Source organism: Lampris incognitus, chromosome 18, assembly GCF_029633865.1.
Source record: "Lampris incognitus isolate fLamInc1 chromosome 18, fLamInc1.hap2, whole genome shotgun sequence".
NCBI classification, from domain to species: Eukaryota; Metazoa; Chordata; class Actinopteri; order Lampriformes; family Lampridae; genus Lampris; species Lampris incognitus.
The window spans coordinates 30,258,189-30,266,951 of record NC_079228.1 but is presented as its reverse complement, the minus strand read 5'-3'; positions in this window follow the sequence as shown (position 1 = coordinate 30,266,951).

Genomic DNA, 8,763 nt, shown 5'->3' with positions numbered 1-8,763 from the left:
GTTGGAGTTTGTAAAGGGAGGTTGCAGAGAGGCAAAGTCATTCTTAAAGGACCTGCGTGGAGAGAGGCGTCTGTCTCTGCGTTGTCCTTGATGGTAAAAGTAAGTCTTTTAAGCGCAAATGGTGATGTGAACTGTTGTTAAAAAATTTGCAATTAGTGACAACTCACCGTTCTCTCCACTGGTCTTCAACAGCAGATCAGTACTTCTATAGAGATAATACACCATCATGTTCATAAATTCTCACAATTTTGCTGCAAATAACCATCACATTAAACTAAAAAAACCAACAAATTATAACATTGAATTTTGACTGTGTTGTGCACAGACACAAACAGACTTTTTTTAACGATAGAATTAGCCCAACAAAAAGTTTAGAAATAACACTTTAAAACATCTTCACATGATTCTGGAGATACTAACTAGCAGTCTATAAGTTTGCTCTATCTGCTGATGTTGGCCCATCTAATATCCGGAATGACCATTCCATTGCATAGCGTTTGTTATTCATTGTTTGTACTTTTAACGCCTTACTGCCTTGGATGTAGATTGTAAAGACGCTCATCCTGAATCAGATCATCACTCTCTGGACATTTTCTTATTATTCTGCAAAGCTCAAGACGAGCAAAACGAAACACGGGAATGATCGTTTATTTGTGTATTTTTTCAATTCAAATCTGCTTGGAATTAATTTACTATGTGGAAGTACCTTTATTTATGACTTTTACCATCTGTTTGTGATAGACTTTGACAAATAAAATGCAAACTAAACCTCAAATGCCACTAAAGAGACAACTGGGTAATTTATTTCTTTGTTTGTTGCAGATTTACAGGAGCCGTATGCGATGCAATAGCCAACGTCTCCTGTAAATCTGCTGCAGACTTTAGCAAACTAAACTTCAGAGGTGGTTATGCAACATTGAAACAGCATTACGTCTTGGTTTTTGTTTTTTTCATGTTTCTATGGGCCCGGCCATGTGGAAGGTAATGTGGGGACAGATAATTTCCCTCTGCCGGGCGACTGCACAGACTGCATGGAGTTTTTGGTGTGAATGAAGCCGGGAGAGGGAAAGTGCTTTTATATGGACCGTGTGAATGAAATGTCATGCGGATGCCCCTCTGTGACCCTGAGGCAGGCTCTCCCCGCATGGACCGCAATGGGAGAGAGACGATACCTCTGGCCTGCACTTTGCATTTCAGGCAGTTGTCTTTATACACAGCTAATAAACTACACGCTACATGTCAAAGTACGCATAAGTGAAGCACTGAACAACAAAACTGGATTGGAAAAAAAAACAAACCAGGGGCGTCCAGGTGGCGTGTCGGCCAACTCATTGCCTACCAAGACGGGGATCACCGGTTTGAATCCCCGTGTTACCTCCGGCTTTGTCAGGCGCCCCTACAGACACAATTGACCACGTCTGCGGGTGGGAAGCTGGATGTGAGTATGAGTCCTGGTCACTGCACTAGCGCCTCCTCTGGTCGGTCGGGGCACCTGTTCAGGAGGGAGGGGGAACTGGGGGGAATAGCGTGATCCTCCCACATGCTACGTCCCCCTGGCGAAACTCCGCACTATCAGGTGAAAAGAAGCAGCTGGCGACTCCACGTGTATCGAAGGAGGCGTGTGGTAGTCTGAAGCCCTCCCGGATCAGCAGAGGGAGTGGAGCAGCGACCGAGACGGCTCGGAAGAGTGGGGTAATTGGCCGGATACAACTGGGGAGAAAGGGGGCGGGGATCCACAAAAAAAAAAGTAAACGTGGCATATGCAAAAATTCAAACATGTTGTATCCACTGGAGAAATTCAGCAAGTGGAGACTGTTCATCAAAGTGCACGACCAAGTTGAAGTTTATACCCTGCAGATATCTTCACAAAAAGATTTCAAGCAAACCTACAATTTGACCAGCAGTGGCTGAAATTTGGTATACAACTCTGTCAAAGCCTTTAAGCTCATGCAAACATGCAGTATCTTAAAATGGTAAAAATGACTTTAGGACATAGCTAGTATGTCCTGTGGTTTATGAGACACACTACTATGCAAATACTACAGTATTTCTATAATATATAAAGTGTTCCAACAGCATAACTATAGTTGACTATAACTGTAACATAACTATAGCTGATGTGTTTATAGTGTTTATATAGTAATGTCACAGAATGGGTTGAGTTAATTGATAGAATGTGAAAAAACACAGGAAATGTGACAGGAATTTTCTATTTTTGTTTGGTTTACCAATAATCCATTTTGGACCTATGTAATATGGAGTATGTGTTTGCCGCTGCCTCCAGGATCAGATATGACACCGTGGGAACCAGCCGTGTTTGAAAATGAACCGCATGTTTAATCAAACATCACCTAATCCTTAATGGCACGGCTGGTTTTCACTGTATCCGAGGCCGGAATAGATTAGCTGTGGGGATGTGGGACATGTGAATGATTCACAAGTTCTGTTTCCACCCAGTGTATACCTTGACTCTGATTACAGAGTCCCTGCCCGACAGGGACTTGCAAATAAGTGAGTTGGGAAGAAAAGTGTAATTGATATTGCATCAGCTTGGTTTAAATGAAGGAGAGCCAAGACAAATATAGATTTACAAGTCTCAGAGATACAACCTATTTAAAAACAGTGCGGAAAACTAATGTTGTTTGTCTTGTGTTCATCAGTTCACCATTGGGACGGTGTCAGAAAATATTTATTATACCCTTCTATAATGAGTATACATTTAATCATGTATTCAGTGAGGCACTACTTTAATTAGCTTAAGGCCCATACCATCAAAGTTTTCTCTGTCCACCCTCTGTCCCCCTGTCTCTCTCTCCCTCTCCCTCTCTCGCTCTCCCTCTCTCCCCTCTTTCTCCCTCTCCCCTCTTTCTCCCTCTCTCCCCCTCCTCCCTCTCCCCCTCTTTCCCACTCTCTCCCACTCTCTCTCCCTTTCTCTCCCTCTCCCCCCTAGACGCACTGTTTCTTCTAGGGGAGTCGACAACATTGTGACCTTGACTGTCTGGTTTGAACTACCTTCCCCATCTCCATGTGTAAAAGTCTGTGTGTTATTGCTCCTCTCCCTCAGACAGAGGACAGAGTGTGTCTCCCTGTACTTTCTCTCCATGTTGACGTGCATCCATAAAAGACCTCTCAAGACTCAAGACTTCGTTCCTCGTACACTTCACTGATTGATCGGTCATGATCAAATCAGAAGTTTCCATTCAACAGCTGGCCTCCTTTAAACATCTCTGAAAAAGACTTCTTTCCAAAGGTGAATTTTTTTTCTTTACTGAATATGTTTCAAAAACTGTTTTTTTTTACCCAGATTTTATTGTTTTAAACACTTGTGCCTATGTTCATGGACCTATATGCATGTCTGCTAGGGGAGCCATGGTGTCACATGGAAGTTTGGTTTTTGTTTTGTTTTTTTGATTTTGATATACTCTATTGACCCTTGTAGGGAAATTACACTCTGCATTTAACCCATCCTAGCTGTGTAGCTAGGAGCAGTGGGCAGCCACCATGCAGCTGGGGACCAACTCCAGTTCATCTTGCCATGCCTCGGTCAGGGACACAGACAGAAGTATTAACCCTAACATGCTTGTCTTTTTGATAGTGGGGGAAACCAGAGCATCTGGAGAAAACGCACCGCAGGCACTGGGAGAACATGCAAACTCCACACAAAGGATGATCCCCAAGGTTGGACAACCCCGGGGTTCGAACCCAGGACCCTCTTGCTGTGAGGCGACAGCACTAACCACTGCGCCACCATGCCGCAATACTGCTACTACTATTTTCGGCTGCTCCCGTTAGGGGTCACCACAGCGGATCATCCATTTCCATTTCTTCCTGTCTTCTGCATCTTCCTCTGTCACACCAGCCACCTGCATGTCTTCCCTCACCACATCCATAAACCTCCTCTTTGGCCTTCCTCTTTCTCTTTTCCCTGGCAGCTCCATATTCAGCATTCTTCTCCCAAAATACCCAGCATCTCTCCTACACACATCCAAGCCATCTCAATCTTGCCTCTCTTGCTTTGTCTCCAAACCGTCCAACTTGAGCGGTCCCTCTAATATAATCATCATGCTGCAATACTAACTAACCATGCCGCAATATGAACAAAGTGAAATAATGTCATAACCGATATGTACGAAGTAAAAGCTGCAAAAACAGCCAGGTTGAAAGAAAACGTAATTATCGTTTGAAATGATCCCTCCATTACAATGTATTTCATCCCAGCAAGAAGATTCAGCAAAGCGTTGAGTTTCTGGATACTGAAGCTGTCGGTGAAGTTTTCAGTCTTTATAATTTTAAATGATGCCTGACGTTTTGATGTCTGGGTTCAAAACAAGCAAACTTACCCTTTACACCCAATCTAAGAGAAATTATTGTTTGAGCCCCACATTATATTTTGTGTCTGAGGTTTCATCTGATCGGCCAGATCCTGACAGTTTGCCTGAGTATGCATCCGTTAATGTTTTTACTAGTGGATGAAAACGTCTTCCCATGGAGCTGAGAGGTGAACGGTCAAACAGCCAGACCGAAGCACAGTCTGAAGGCCATCTCCACAAAAACCTCAGCTACTGAGTCTGTGCTATGACCCAGTATGTCACCCTACTGTACTTAACTCAATAGAGATAGAGAACAAATGACCATACTAAAAATAACAGTAAGCCAAGGCTCAGACCAAATGTCCCTCCAGATACCAACACCAACCAGGTCTTTGTGCAAAAAGACCGCACAGAAATGTCATTACGGCCGAGACACCAGTGAAAGACACACCGGAAATTAAAAACAGCAACATCCATCCATCCATTATCCAAACTGCTTATCCTGCTCTCAGGGTCACGGGGATGCTGCAGACTATCCCAGCAGTCACTGGGTGGCAGGCGGGGAGACACCCTGGACAGGCCGCCCGGTCATCACAGGGCTGACACACACATATTCACACCTAGGGACAATTTAGTACAGCTGATTTACCTGACCTGCATGTCTTTGGACTGTGGGAGGAAACCGGAGCACCCGGAGGAAACCCACGCAGACACGGGGAGAACATGCAAACTCCACACAGAGGATGACTCGAGATGACCCCCATGGTTAGACTACCCCAGCAACAAAAACTGAAGAAAAAGAAAAAAGAAAAAATCAAATCATGCAAACGTTTGTTTAAAAAAAGCAAGGGGGTCTGTCTTCAACGTTAACTCTGCAAATTGCAGACAAACTACAACAAACAGTGGAGACTATTCTTTCAATAGTATGACAAACAAGTGACTGGGATCTAAAATGTGACAGTAAAAAGAATAACATCATCAGAATCAGAACTGACTTCATTGGCCAAGTGTGCCTATGAACACAAGGAATTTGACTGGTTCACAGCAGCTTCTAGCACTTGCAGACATCACTCACACACAAAAAAGAAAAGAAAAAAGAAAAAAAACAAGAGATATGTAGAACAACAACAGGACATTGGAGGTGAGCATGTATGTAGTTACTATACAGAGTTTTGTTATGGTTGAATAATCAATAACCTCTGCCAAGATATTATACCACATGCTTATATACTGTATTGTCCATGCACTATACCATACCACAACTCCACAACCCATCATGCCCATATACAGTGCTATATACTCACACTATATTACACTATATTACCATATATACCAGAGGTATACACTATATATTCACCTACCATCCACCTCACAACTACATACTATATTATATACATTTGTTACAACCACAACAATAACAGCAATAATTTGTAACCAGTATACAGCAGTTGTATATGTATTTACAATCATACATTTGTATTGCACATGCGATTTAAAGAGGTAGTGCACATTGTAGATATGTAGGTGCGACATCTTGACCAGAGCGGCTATTTACAAAGTGTCATATTTACCTGCTAAGTGTCCATAATTGCACCATGCTGTTAATGCCTCCCTTATCAGTCCAACCCATCAGACCCTAACAAAGAGTGTATCGTATTGTCCCTTCCGTCTATGTGGAAGAAACCATTATTTTGTGGTGAATCACAGTCGAGGATAGATTCACCAGGGGCTGCTGCTCCTTTAAGGAAGACGTTCAGCTTTCTGACGTAGGACCTGTTTCGCGTTTCCCGGGAGGTGGAGCCATGTTTCCGACGGCCTAGCTGGTAGCTTGTTGCCACTAGAGATTGTGCTCCGTCGGTGTTGTTTTGTGTGGCGAGTAAACGGAATTGGCTGGACTCGATCTCTCCGTCTCTTCATTCCTGCACTCCCACAATTTCACGATTTCCTACTTTTGATTTTTACACTATTCCCCTAGTTTATTTGGACTCTTTATTTACAAATTTGTGATAGTTTTTACAAGGAAAACAGAGAAAATCCCAAAGTTACTTGGCTAATAAAACTGATTGCGATTGTGACTCGGGCTCGACAGCACAACGGCTCTCTCTTAGAGACACTGGCTTAAAAATATTAATCTATTTCATCCAGCCAATTACTTTATTCTCATATAAAACTTGATGGAACTGGGCAATATCGGCTTGCTGACTTTTCCATTAGTATAATGGAAGCAAATGGAAGACATTTTTTCCGCTTCCGGTGTGGGAAGATGGCGGCGCGAATTCACGTTTGCACCAGTCTCACCCAGTTACCGTCCATGCAGTGTCTTTGTCCACGTCAGTCCACGTTTTCGTTTGATGGCTGGGAGAGCTGGCGCTGGATCGGCTGGGAGAGCTTGGTCTGCTGGGTCCTGTGGACCCAGGGACCACGGCCCTGCCCGGAGCTGCACCGAAGAGAAACATCGAAGGCAGTCTGACTGGACACGGAAGCGGGGCAGGCTAAGCTAACTGCTAGCCCATTACCCCGAGAAGATCGTGCCGTGACACCGGCAGTTCCAGTAACACCGAGGGTGGTCTGGCGGCGGCTTCGCCTAGCGTTGATCGTGTTTTTGGTGTCGTCGTGTGGAGTGCGGGGAGGTGTGTCAAAGGTGTCTGGCTGGGAGAGCGGGCGTTGGATCGTCTGGGGGAGCTGGTCTTCTGTATCCGGTGGGCCCAGGGACCACGGCCCTGCCTGGAGCTGCGCCCGAGGAGGAAACACCGAGGTTGTTCTGACAGGACGCGGAAGCTGGGCAGGCTAAGCTAACTGCTAGCACATGCAGACCGGCAGTTCATACAGTCATCCTGGCGTTCGTTGTCTCGGACAGTGAATATATTTTTTTTATACTTTGATGCATGTGTTCTTGTAGTTTTTAGATATGTGTTTTTGTCTTTGTGTTGCACTGCTGTGGGTTGAGGGGAACGACATGAAATAAAATGACAAATAAAGTATTCCTGTTTCCTGAAATACAATAGTTTGTATTTTGAGGAGCCAAGAAGAGTCAAGAGAAGAAATGATCATATCCAAATTAGTATATACTAGTGTACAGTATAGTATATACTATAAATACTATTTATACTGAAATGTGGAAATGTAAATCTACTTTGTACGTTGATCACTTACTAATACTAACGTACTCAAGGTGACATATACTCTTGACTATGATATAAGTGCTATGGAACGAATGTACCACTAATACTAATACTTTATATAATACTATTATGATGTGATTTCTATGTAGCAAATGTACTACTATTTCATTTGTACTATGATGATATGGTTTCTGTGGTGCTTCATGTTTTCCGGTTGGTAACTCGAATCTATCTGTTAAATCCTGGCTCTCTTATGTCACTTTGGATAAAAGCATCTGCAAAATGAATAAAATGTAAATGTAAATACACTAGTGTGAGTGTGTGCATGGGCGCTTGTGTTTATGTTGGGACGCTTAACCATATTTCAACTTAAAACTGCAATCTGCAACTTTTCGTTATTTTTTTGTTCCATTTGAAATGTGATGACGATATGGTGACAGTGTTGTGATGTAGCTGGATGAAGGCTGCAGAGGTAAAAAGACCCGCTGCAACTGAGTTTCTCTGACTACAAACAAGGTGTAGCACCCACTGTCGCTTGTGTGCCGTCAGCTCAGCAGTAAACGATTCCCACTCTTGTGAAAATGAGAACCTTGAACCAAAGCTAACACAGACAGTTACAGACATCATCAAAATATATTGCAGCCAATCGGTACAAGTCCTTTTCGCCTTCCTTGGTGTAACATCTCATACAGCTCACCATACGCCTTTTCCTTTGCCGTTGCCACTTCTCTTCACTTTATGCCGTATCTCCTTGCACTGCTGTCTACTGTCTTCATCTCTGTGACTCCCACTTCTTCTTTGCCATCTCTCTCTTCCTCTGTATATATTGCTGTACTACCTCATTCCACCACCAAGTCTCCTTGTGTCCCCTCCTCTGTCCAGATGACACACCAACTACCTTCCTAGCGGTCTCCCTCATCATTTCTACAGTGGTTCCCCAGCCATCCAGCAACTTGTCACTACCACCCAGTGCCTGTCTTAACTCCTCCCTGAACTCCACACAACAGTCCTCCTTCTTCAACTTCCACCATTTTATCATTAGCTTTGCCTTCACTCGCTTCCTCTTCTTGGTTTCCAAAGTCACCCTACAGACCACCATCTGATGCTGCCTAGCTACATTCTCCCCTGTCACCACCTTGAGTCTCCAATCCCTTTCAGATCACGCCTCCGATATAAGATGTAGTCCACCTGTGTGCACTTTCCTTCACTCTTATACGTCACCCTGTGTTCCTCCCTCTTGAAATATGTATTCACCCAACCTGATTCACCACAGCCATTTCCATCCTATTCGCAAAATCCACCACCATCTGTCCTTCCACATTTCTCTCCTT